The following is a 12,429-nucleotide window of genomic DNA, read 5'->3' as shown; positions in this document are numbered from 1 at the left end:
CACCCCAGAAGGAAGCTTCTTCTGAAGTCTCTACACAAGAAAGCCCTCAAACAGTTTGCTGAAGACATGTCAACAAAGGACATGGATTACTGCAACCATGTCCTATGGTCTGATGAGACCAAGATTAATTTGTTTGGTTCAGATGGTCTCAAGCATGTGTGGTGGCAATCAGGTGAGGAGTACAAAGATAAGTGTGTCATGCCTACAGTCAAGCATGGTGGTGGGAATGCCATGGTCTGGGGCTGCATGAGTGCAGCAGGTGTTGGGGAGTTACATTTCATTGAGGGACACATGAACTCCAATATGTACTGTGAAATACTGAAGCAGAGCATGATTCCCTCCCTCCGGAAACTGGGTCGCAGGGCAGTGTTCCAGCATGATAATGACCCCAAACACACCTCTAAGACGACCACTGCTTTATTGAAGAGGCTGAGGGTAAAGGTGATGGACTGGCCAAGCATGTCTCCAGACCTAAACCCAATAGAACATCTTTGGGGCATCCTCAAGCGGAAGGTGGAGGAGCGCAAAGTCTCGAATATCCGCCAGCTCCGTGATGTCGTCATGGAGGAGTGGAAAAGCATTCCAGTGGCAACCTGTGAAGCTCTGGTAAACTCCATGCCCAGGAGAGTTAAGGCAGTTCTGGGAAATAATGGTGGCCACACAAAATATTGACACTTCAGGAACTTTCACTAAGGGGTGTACTCACTTTTGTTGCCGGTGGTTTAGACATTAATGGCTGTATATTGAGTTATTTTGAGGGAAGAATAAATTTACACTGTTATATAAGCTGCACACAGACTACTTTTCATTGTGTCAAAGTGTCATTTTGTCAGTGTTGTCCCATGAAAAGATATACTTAAATATCTGCAGAAATGTGAAGGGTGTACTCACTTTTGTGATACACTGTATGTATAGATATGCTACCTCTGGTTAATATTATTCTTAAACATGGTATCAGCTTTCACTGTTATGCTGATGATACACAGTTCTATGTGTCAGCACATCCAGATGAGAGACACCAGTTTAGACTCTGGATGTTGAACAATTTTCTTTTACTAAATGATATAATAAAAAATATTAGGACCACAGGCAGCTAGAAGTAAACTTTCTGATTACATAGTAACTCTGGATGGTATTTCAGTTACACCATGTACAGCTGTTATAGACCTTGGTGTGATTATTAATTCCAGTTTTTCTTTTGAAGCTCATGTAGCTATCACCACCAGGATAGCCTTCTGTCATCTTAGAAACCTTGCTAAGCTATGATGTCACTACATGACGCAGAAATACTTGTCCATGCTTTTGTTACCTCTAGGTTGGATTATTGTAATCCCTTTTGTCTGGTTGTTCCAGTAGGTGTATAAACAAACTGCAGTTAGTCCAGAATGCAGCAGCCAGAATCCTTACTAGAACCAGAAAATATGAACACATCACCCCTGTCTTATGCACACTGCACTGGCTCCCGGTCAGATTTCGCATTGACTATAAAATAATGTCTTCCGCATTTAACCCATCTGTGGCAGTGAACACGCACACACCAGTGCACCAGTCAACACACACCCAGTGTGTCGGGCAGCCATCCCCGGTGCCCATGGCACTTCAGCCATGGATCCTGGGAATTGAACATATGCAACTCAAGTTCAATTTATGTTGTATTTTAACATGATTGGTTCTACCATCATTCGTAAATGTGTTTAAATCGATAAATATTTTATTCAGTCAACTCTGAACTGAAACTATATTACAGGTGGCTGTAATCTCATGCAGGCTCACTATTTTTAAGGTTACATCATGTTCTATATTGTTATATGCACATTAAACTCAATTTTTATCTGTTGTATGATGTTGACCTTATAATATTTTTATATTTTCTGCAAGTTTCCATGTAATAAAGGCTACTTGGCATCAGCTGAAGCATTTCTACAAATTCATTTTTTGTAAATCAGAAGAGAAAATTTGCCAGCATTAATAAGCCTAATGTACAAATGAAGCAAGTGTTGCTGATTGGATCATAAACAGCCACAGCAACCTTAATTATTAGCTGAAGGATTTATTTTATTGCAAACTGCTAAATGCTCAACATTACATGATAAATTATGTTTTGCTTATCAGATCATAAATGGCCACAGCAATCTTTGGTGTTAGGTGTAGGATACCATTTCCTTTAAATGTTCATTGATGGATAACAGAAATTCTGTTGCTGCTGGCAGGAAGAGAGTGAGCTGGGCACTATGTGAAGCTGTAATGGGCTGGCAAAGAATATTTTATATCTTAAAAATTACATATTTTACACCTGTGTATACAGTTAAAGGTGTGGAAAATGCTCTTATTGAGCTTTTTGTGTTCTTGTTGAAACAATATTTTTATTAATGCCACTGCATTTCAAACTACCATTGCAGTAAACCAACCTGATTTGTTTGTGACTGTAAATGTTGCTACTGTCTGGTTATCATTTTACACCTGACATTGATTTATTTTTTTAATGAAAGGCCACATTACATTCTCTGATACAGTGGTTGTTATAGTAACCAGGGTTGGCAGTGTACACAATATGACCAGTTACAGATTCAGATTTCTATACAGTAGCTATAGTTCATGGAACCAGGGGGCAGTGCATATAAATCTAATATAGCAATTTCATTTTCTGTCCAAAACCAACAGTGAATTTCGTGTGTCCTGAGTTTATATTTATTGTTGACGATAGTATCAGTAAAATATCTTTTTCTTATGGGTAATATTTGGCTTTACTTTTCCTGCATGTACATCTCTGCTCCTTTAAAATCGTTGATACAGTCTGATGACTAGAACCGGTGATCTTTCAGTCCCAAGCGGGCTTCTCTGACCACGGCTCCATGTGACCCTGATGCGACAGTGGAGCTGAAAACGCGATGTTCCGATCTTCAGCCGATGCACGTTGCATAGGAAAGCAAAAAGCGACACTTCCACGTTTTGCCTCCCAATATCCTACGTCTAAAAATAGAACGCGATGAATTTCCTACACGGCGGTGTTTTACCGATGCTTCACCTACGTATTGTGCTGTCTGGGTACTGAAGGGACAGGTAGAGGATAGTCTAACAGAGTTATTTAAACTAAGATAGTTATCTGTAATGTAAAATATAACATAGAGAATATACATGATATATGTTAAATTGTTCAGACATTCAGAAAGATGTCAGCACGATAGCCTAATTTATTTTAACAAATGAAGACAAATAGCCTAAATCACTATCAATTTTACACCATCATATTATAGGCCAAAGTGTTAAAAAGAAAAGAAAAAAAAAAGAAAAAAAAAACTTCAAGCATGTTATGTTATTCAGCAAAACAGGCTAACCCTTAATGAAATGTTTTTTAGCCTCAGAGCAGCAGATAAGCAATGTCTCATGTCTATAGACAATGACACCGTTATTAATAAAGTGCACTGCTTAGGAGGCTTTTGATGCTTTAGGTAGCCACTAAATAGTGAAGCTACTTAAGAGTTTAGTGTAAACCTAACAATAGAGCACCTCTCTGTTGAAAAGACAAATGCAATTTTAATTTTTATTTCAACTTATTGCTCCTGTACAAATGTAAATACTTTTTTCATCTTTATCACATTTTTACCTTTTAAATCTTTATCTGATTTAAATTTGAATTAAACTTGTTTATGTGAAGTGTTTTCTGTTAACTTACCAACATACACCTGAACTTATACCCAATAAAAAGACACGCGAGACAGATGCTGCTGTTTTATTTATTCAAAATTTTCCTCCGTGGAAAAAGTGGGCCGGGTTTGTTCATGAAACTCCCGGTCTGAAAAAGGGGCCCAACTCCGGCCCTGGTGAAAACTTGATGTTTGGAGCCCTTCTGGTGTGCAGGCTGGTACTGTGTATCAGCACTACTTACTGTGTGCAGGACCTGAGTCGTATCTGCTCCAGTCACTGGTTGGTGGCATTAAGCTCAGTCAAGAACTTTAAGAAATATAGTTTAGATAGTTCACACATAGAAGAACCTACAAAACCTCTTAGTATTATTAAAGTGCGTTTCAGCTGCTTGAATGGGGTTAGTGTAGAATTATGTACAAAGATCTAAAGAAAGTACAGATGAACAGGCCGGTTAGCTCAGTTGGTTAGAGCGTGGTGCTAATAACGCCAAGGTCGCGGGTTCGATCCCCGTACGGGCCACACCTGCTTTTGGACTTAAACTAACAAACAAGTGATCCTTCTCTAACTAACAGGTCCTATTAACCTGGGCTTCAAACATTGTCTCTGACAAGTGTGAGATCTTTTTACTGCCCCTCTCATTCTAGTCAGAAACATGCCATTATTTCAATTAGCCAAACTTAATGACCCTTCTGTAAATGGTTTAATGTGCACACTGCTGCTACTGGCTTGTTTTCTTTTCTACAATGTAAGTTCATACCTTCAGGTTCATGTTATTTGAGATCTCTACATAGATTTCTTCCTCATGTGCAGAAAGACGGAGTTCAGTTTGAGATAGAGGTGGGCGGATCGATCCAAATATCGATAATATCGATACCAACGCTGGTATTGATATTGAGCAATACTCGTGTAAAAAGATCGATACTCAAGCTGACTGCTGCGCTCGCGGATTCATCAAAGTCTACTCTCTGTCTGTAAGAGTAGCGCTGCGCTGTGTCGTCTTTTGTTGTTGCACCGTCACGTGGCTCAGCGGCGCCAGCCAAACAGACATGCAGGTAGGCTCAGCCTGACCCGCCCACTCAGCGCTCTCCTCGAGTCGACACGTCACAGTACGGAGAGAGACATGATACTGTTCTTAAATAAAAATCTCTAATCCTTTGTTCTCAACGGGGGGAGGGCCCACAGTGTAGCTGTATTCTTTCTTTATTTATACCTTCTTTATTTATTTTTCACTTATTGTTTTTATTTTGTTTAAAGCCAGAAGTGCACTGAAGGGAAGAAATTCCTTATTCTTTGTATTATTTTATTGTATTGTTCGACTTGAAAAACAGAACAAGTTTGAAACTGTTTACAGTATTTGTTGTGGTGTGTTAATTTTGTTGTATTGTGGTTTGTCAGCCCTCTACCTCAGGACATTTTGTTTTAAGTTGTGTTGAGTGATATTTTTTTACACTGTTTATTTAAGAAAAAACAGAATTGCACTGAAAGGAAGAAAATTCCTTCTTTTTTTATTGTTTTTCCTAAGAACAATTCTATTTGAAAAAAGAAACAAAGAAAGAAAGAACTAGAAAAGATGTCTAGTGAGGGGAGAATTTTTATTTTTATTTTGTATTGTGGTTTCTCCTTTTCTACCTCAAAAAAGATTTATTGTCCTAATGTTAAGGCAAACTTTGTTTTGTTACTGTTCCATTGTTTCTAAACAAAAATGTTGATTGTGATAATAAAGTATTTTGTTGTCACGTACAATGTTTGGCGAAATTCTATCCTAGGTCTTTTGGATCCTTTGGATCTATGAAGCTTAAATATTAAAAAGTATCGGTATCGATATCGGCGATACTGGCCCTGCATTTACTTGGTATCGGATCGATACCAAAATTCCCGGTATCACCCACCTCTAGTTTGAGAAGCTCACAGCGGGAGAGCGAGTGAGTCTGCGCGTTCAAATGAATCAAATGATTCTTTGAGTCGATTCTTTAATCCGATTCTTTAAGTCGAAGGACAGGAATAGACTCGAAAGAGTCGATTCACTAAGTTGATAGTACTCAGCAATCCAAGAAATTGGAAGCTGAAGGAGTCGCTTCCCTACATAGTGCACTACGTAGATAGTATTTTAGATATGAATTTATGTTCCCTACATAGTGCACTAAATTGTATATCAGATAACGGATTTATGTTCCTTACATAGTGCACTACGTAGTGCACTAGATATTGAATTAGACAATTGGTTTATTTTCCCTACACAGTTCACTAGATACTGTATTACATAATTAATTATGTTCCCTACAGAGTGCACTAGATTGTATTTTTGATCATAGATTTATGTTCCCTACTTAGTGCACTAGACAGTATATTAGACAATTGATTTATGTTCCCTACACAGTGCGCTAGATTGTATATCAGATAACAGATTTAATACGCAGTCGTAGTAAAAAAAGTCTGTGTCTCCTTCATGTGTGTGTGTGCGTGTGTGTCGTTCTTGGCCGCTCGTTGTAGATTCCAGGAGATTTTATCTGACTTGCGGGAATGAGGAAGCCGCTATGTATATGCTGGAGACTCCCGGAACTTTTTCTGTACTTTATTTTACAAAAAGTCAGAGTGTACTATGAGAGGGGGAATTATGTTTCTTATTATATAATTGTTTCTTAACAAAAACCCCAGACTTCATTAAAGTTTATTACATTAATAAAATTACTTTTTATTCACCTATAAACTGTAGTGGGTTTTTACTGCACATGATGAACTAATAAACACAAAATCATTTATTAGTCAAAGCAAATTGATGATACATTCACCTCATAAATCATGATACACTGCTCTACCCTACATGAAAGTAAGTACAAAGTATCAGTATCGGATCGATATCGGCGATACTGGCCCTGTATTTACTTGGTATCGGATCGATATGAAATTTTTCAGTATCGCACACCACTAATACAGATGTGCTAATGGAGATGTTTTACTGCTAAGCTGCTGTTCAACTCCAGTCCAGTTGGTGACGCTGGTGCGTCTTAAGTTGTTCTGCCAACCGCCATTAAACATCATAAGAAGAACAAGAAGCTGCTGTGTTTGTACTGTAGAGCCTCATCTGTAAGTAAAATATGTATTTAATTATAACCCTTATATTTAATTATAACCACATTCTAATTAATAATAAAACTAGAGTTCATAATAAAACATCACTGTGAGGATTTGAGGAGATTTAACTTCAGTTTTATTTAAACACACAAACTTTTAGCTGCTCCGCTAACTGTTAGCATCACATATGATTCAGTACTGATGAACCGATTCATTGAACCGATCCAGCAAAATGAATCAATTGAGCGGAACTGATTGAGTTTCTTCATGATTAAATCTCACAGTTCTATATAAACACGTGATATTTTTAAACTTTGTTTATAGTTGAACTTTGTTTATAGTTGAACTTTGTTTACAGTTGAACTTTGTTTACAGTTGAAATTTGTTTATAGTTGAATAGTCTGTCTGTCTGTCTATTAGATCTTTAATAATGCAGTCAGCAGAAGAGGGAGACGTCACCCCTGTGGATCTACAACATGAAGAATTCCAGAATAAAATAATACAAAAGGAGGATGATGATGATGATGATGATGATGATGATGATGATGATTTTTTCTGTAAGTAAATATAGAGCATGATGCCACTTTTTCACCAGACAGTGTGGTACAGTACAGTATTATACAGTACAGTATGGTACAGTTTAGTGTAGTACAGTACAGTAGTACAGTACAGCTGCTACACTCCAGTCTCGATTTAAGTTTTAATGTAACTAGGATTTATTTATGATTAGGAACTAGGAATGTCCCGATCACGTTTTTTTGTTCTTGATCCCGATCTTTAATTTTGATCCCGATCCGATACCGATTATCAAACCGATACTTGTATTTTCTAGATATTGTCTAGATAAGAACTAGATAACACTGTTTACACGGTGCACACTTCAAGTACATTACAGTTATTCCAATTAATCCAATGTACATGTTTAACAACTGAATAGCTCTGCAGTGCTGTAGGGAAAAAATTGCCTGCATCCAAACTATTGCTTAATGTTCTTTTACAAAATAAAAGTAAACAAACCTAGTGCAGCATTGTAGTAAAAATGAAGTGAGATAATTACAGTTTCACTTTGAACTTTATATTCAAAGAACATAATTCTGTTTAATGCAGTGATACACTAAAAATGAACAAAAATCTCCACTCAAAAGTGGTGTAGCAGCTTAACTTGAATATAAAAAAACAAATAAGTTACTTAACAGCATTACAGTAAAACCTGAATACCAAAATAAAACGGAAAGTCACTCTTTTGTTATGAAGGAAAGCCAGTTCCTAAAGTGCTTGTATTGTGACAATGGATTGATGGACGTTTCTACGCAAAGTGAGTGTGTTTTGACCCTTTGGGGCTTCCATAGTGCATGGGATAGCGTGCTCGGCTCTGGCTGTCCGCTATTCGGAACAGAATAAGTTAACAAAGTGTTTTGCTCCCGACAATTAGTGAATATACCGTGTATTTAATTTCTTTATTAAGCGAGTGCATCACTACGACGCTCGGTTACATAACTAAGCCAATCAGAGAGCTTGATACTGAGATGTTGTTCAGTCTTGTAACACGTAAACTGGTAAAAGCTGTATGTTCTGGTCCTGAAGTTTTCATACTCGGATTAAAAGTTATTGTTTTGTAAACCGGAGTAATCCTCGACTCACACACCATATAAACAGTAAAATTCTACAGTAATGAACGCAGCTCTGCTCCTACCGCCTCGTGAAACGCTCGCATTACAGACATTACACCGCTGTTGGACTTGTTTCACTTTCCAATTTAAAGTATTTCCACACAGCGGACATGCATGGACAAAAGATCGGGTTATGATCGACATTACTAAAGCCGATTTCCAATCAGTTAAAAATGCCTTGATCGGCCCCGATCCCGATCTGTGAGATCGGATCGGGACATCCCTATTAGGAACCAAACCCACAACCTTCAGTTTCCTCCAGTTGTTGAGATTCTTCTTCTCATATTGATGAATTTCAGGTGAAGTCACTTTAATCCCTGCAGAACTTGTGGCTTCTGTGGAACTGCTCTTCTCAGAGGATCAACAGTGTGGAGGTTTCCAGATGAAGCCTGTGAAGAAAGAAGAACCTGAAGATAAAGATGAACTCAGTAAGACTTGAGCAAAATCATTTCTCCTAATTTGGTCGTGTCTGAATTTCTTGTAATATTTTAGTATATTTAGTGCATAAGTGAGCAGGTGAGTGAAATGAGGAGACAGAAGATAAAGAAGATTAAACAGATCATGCTGACTGTACCGTGTTTACACTAGTATATAATTACAGAGTAATGCCGGGTGAATACAAGTGGCTGAATGATTGGGTAATGAATGAGAAGAAATAAAGTCGAGTATATAAGCTGATATATTCAATATATACGTGATTGTTTGTGCTGATGGTCCTGGAGAGATGAGTCTGCACCTTCCATCCAGATCTTAACTCTCCTCCTTTTTTTAGAAAGTGTTGCAGGCCTGAAACGCAGGAATGGATGTTTATTAATAAATGAAATGAATTTGAACAGATAAAAGATGAAACATCTCTGCTCCATCCTGTCTGACATCAAATAAAAGTCAAAGTCTGTGTTTATATTATTATTAGCTTTTTCCATACTGTCCCAACTTTTTCTGAATTGCGGTTGTATTGTTATTATTATTAAATCAGCTGAAACCCTGTTTGAACAAAGGTTTATAGGTCGTGTTTTTGACAGATAGTATAGAAGTACGTGTCTGTTAGTTCTAACTTAAGTGCTTAATAAAGAAGTCGGTCGTTACTACCAACAATAACAAACTTATTTTTCTTCTTTCACAAAACAAAGACATTTCAGGTGAAGGATCTTTAATCCCTGTGGAACACGTCACCTCTGAGGAACACCTCACCCCAGAGGACCAACAGTGTGGAGGTTTCCAGATGAAGCCTGTGAAGAAGGAAGAACCTGAAGATAAAGATGAACTCAGTAAGATATTTTTTATCTTGAGTAAAATAAGATTTGGATTGAATAGAATCAGAGGAACCTGGGATGAAGCATCATACAGTGAAAGCTTGTATTGTGCTCATGCAGATCAGTGTGAGCAGGAAATGATGAATGCAGGATGAATCACGTTACAGGACTTTAGCATCAGATCTCAGTTTAACAATTACTAACAGTATTTATTATATATAATGTTATAAATGTATTTTATTATTTATAATGTTATAAATGTTTTTTTTAATTATTTATAATGTTATAAATGTATTTTATTATTTATAATGTTATAAATGTTTTTTTTAATTATTTATAATGTTATAAATGTTTTATTTTTTATTTTTATAATGTTATACATGTTTTTTTTATTATTTATAATGTTATAAATGTATATGATTATTTATAATGTTATAAATGTATTTGATTATTTATAATGTTATAAATGTATTTGATTATTTATAATGTTATAAATGTATTTGGTTATTTAAAATGTTATAAATGTATTTGGTTATTTATAATGTTATAAATGTATTTGGTTATTTAAAATGTTATAAATGTATTTGGTTATTTATAATGTTATAAATGTATTTGATTATTTATAATGTTATAAATGTATTTGATTATTTATAATGTTATAAATGTATTTGATTATTTATAATGTTATAAATGTATTTGGTTATTTAAAATGTTATAAATGTTTTTGATTATTTATAATGTTATAAATGTATTTGATTATTTATAATGTTATAAATGTATTTGATTATTTATAATGTTATAAATGTATTTGGTTATTTAAAATGTTATAAATGTTTTTGATTATTTATAATGTTATAAATGTATTTGATTATTTATAATGTTATAAATGTATTTGATTATTTATAATGTTATAAATGTATTTGGTTATTTAAAATGTTATAAATGTATTTGGTTATTTATAATGTTATAAATGTATTTTATTATTTATAATGTTATAAATGTATTTGGTTATTTATAATGTTATAAATGTATTTTATTATTTATAATGTTATAAAAAAATGTTTTATTATTTATAATGTTATAAATGTATTTTATTATTTATAATGTTATAAATGCTTTTTTTATAATTTATAATGTTATAAATGTATTTTATTATTTATAATGTTATGATTGTTTTTTTATTATTTATAATGTTATAAGTGTATTTTATTATTTATAATGTTATAAATGCTTTTTTTATTATTTATAATGTTATAAATGTTTTTTTTATTATTTATGATGTTATAAATGTTTTTTTTATAATGGTATAAATGTATTTGATTATTTATAATGTTATAAATGTATTTGATTATTTATAATGTTATAAATGTATTTGATTATTTATAATGTTATAAATGTATATGATTATTTATAATGTTATAAATGTATTAGATTATTTATAATGTTATAAATGTATTTGATTATTTATAATGTTATAAATGTATTTGTTATTTATAATGTTATAAATGTATTTGATTATTTATAATGTTATAAATGTATTTGATTATTTATAATGTTATAAATGTATTTGTTATTTATAATGTTATAAATGTTTTTGATTATTTATAATGTTATAAATGTATTTATTATTTATAATGTTATAAATGTATTTTTTATTATTTATAATGTTATAAATGTATTTGGTTATTTATAATGTTATAAATGTATTTTGTTATTTATAATGTTATGAATGTTTTTGATTATTTATAATGTTATAAATGTATTTGGTTATTTATAATGTTAAATGTATTTGATTATGTATAATGTTATAAATGTATTTGATTTTTTATAATGTTATAAATGTATTTGATTATGTATAATGTTATAAATGTATTTATTATTTATAATGTTATAAATGTATTTGATTATGTATAATGTTATAAATGTATTTTATTATTTATAATGTTATAAATTTATTTGGTTATTTATAATGTTTTAAATGTATTTGATTATTTATAATGTTATAAATTTATTTATTATTTATAATGTTATAAATGTATTTGATTATGTATAATGTTATAAATGTATTTGATTATTTATAATGTTATAAATGTATTTGGTTATTTATAATGTTAAATGTATTTGATTATGTATAATGTTATAAATGTATTTGATTATTTATAATGTTATAAATGTATTTGATTATGTATAATGTTATAAATGTATTTATTATTTATAATGTTATAAATGTATTTGATTATGTATAATGTTATAAATGTATTTGGTTATTTATAATGTTATAAATGTATTTTATTTTTTGTAATGTTATAAATGTATTTTATTATTTGTAATGTTATAAATGTATTTGATTATTTATAATGTTATAAATGTATTTGGTTATTTATAATGTTATAAATGTATTTGATTATTTTTAATGTTATAAATGTATTTGATTATTTGTAATGTTATAAATGTATTTTATTATTTATAATTTAATAAATGTATTTTATTATTTATAATTTTATAAATGTTTTTTTTTTATTATTTATAATGTTATAAATGTTTTTTTTATTATTTATGATGTTATAAATGTTTTTTTTATAATGGTATAAATGTATTTGATTATTTATAATGTTATAAATGTATTTGATTATTTATAATGTTATAAATGTATTTGATTATTTATAATGTTATAAATGTATATGATTATTTATAATGTTATAAATGTATTTGATTATTTATAATGTTATAAATGTATTAGATTATTTATAATGTTATAAATGTATTTGATTATTTATAATGTTATAAAT

General features: G+C 32.0%; 1 non-coding gene across 1 annotated transcript; it reads left to right on the top strand.

The window, feature by feature from the left end:
* Positions 1 to 4,090: 4,090 nt before the first annotated feature.
* On the top strand, positions 4,091 to 4,164 carry trnai-aau (transfer RNA isoleucine (anticodon AAU)). The gene has a single exon. It is a non-coding gene; the product is annotated as a tRNA-Ile (tRNA).
* The last annotated feature ends 8,265 nt before the right edge of the window (positions 4,165 to 12,429 follow it).

This window comes from Trichomycterus rosablanca, chromosome 14 (genome assembly GCF_030014385.1).
Source record: "Trichomycterus rosablanca isolate fTriRos1 chromosome 14, fTriRos1.hap1, whole genome shotgun sequence".
NCBI classification, from domain to species: Eukaryota; Metazoa; Chordata; class Actinopteri; order Siluriformes; family Trichomycteridae; genus Trichomycterus; species Trichomycterus rosablanca.
This window is presented reverse-complemented; position numbering and strand designations above follow the sequence as displayed.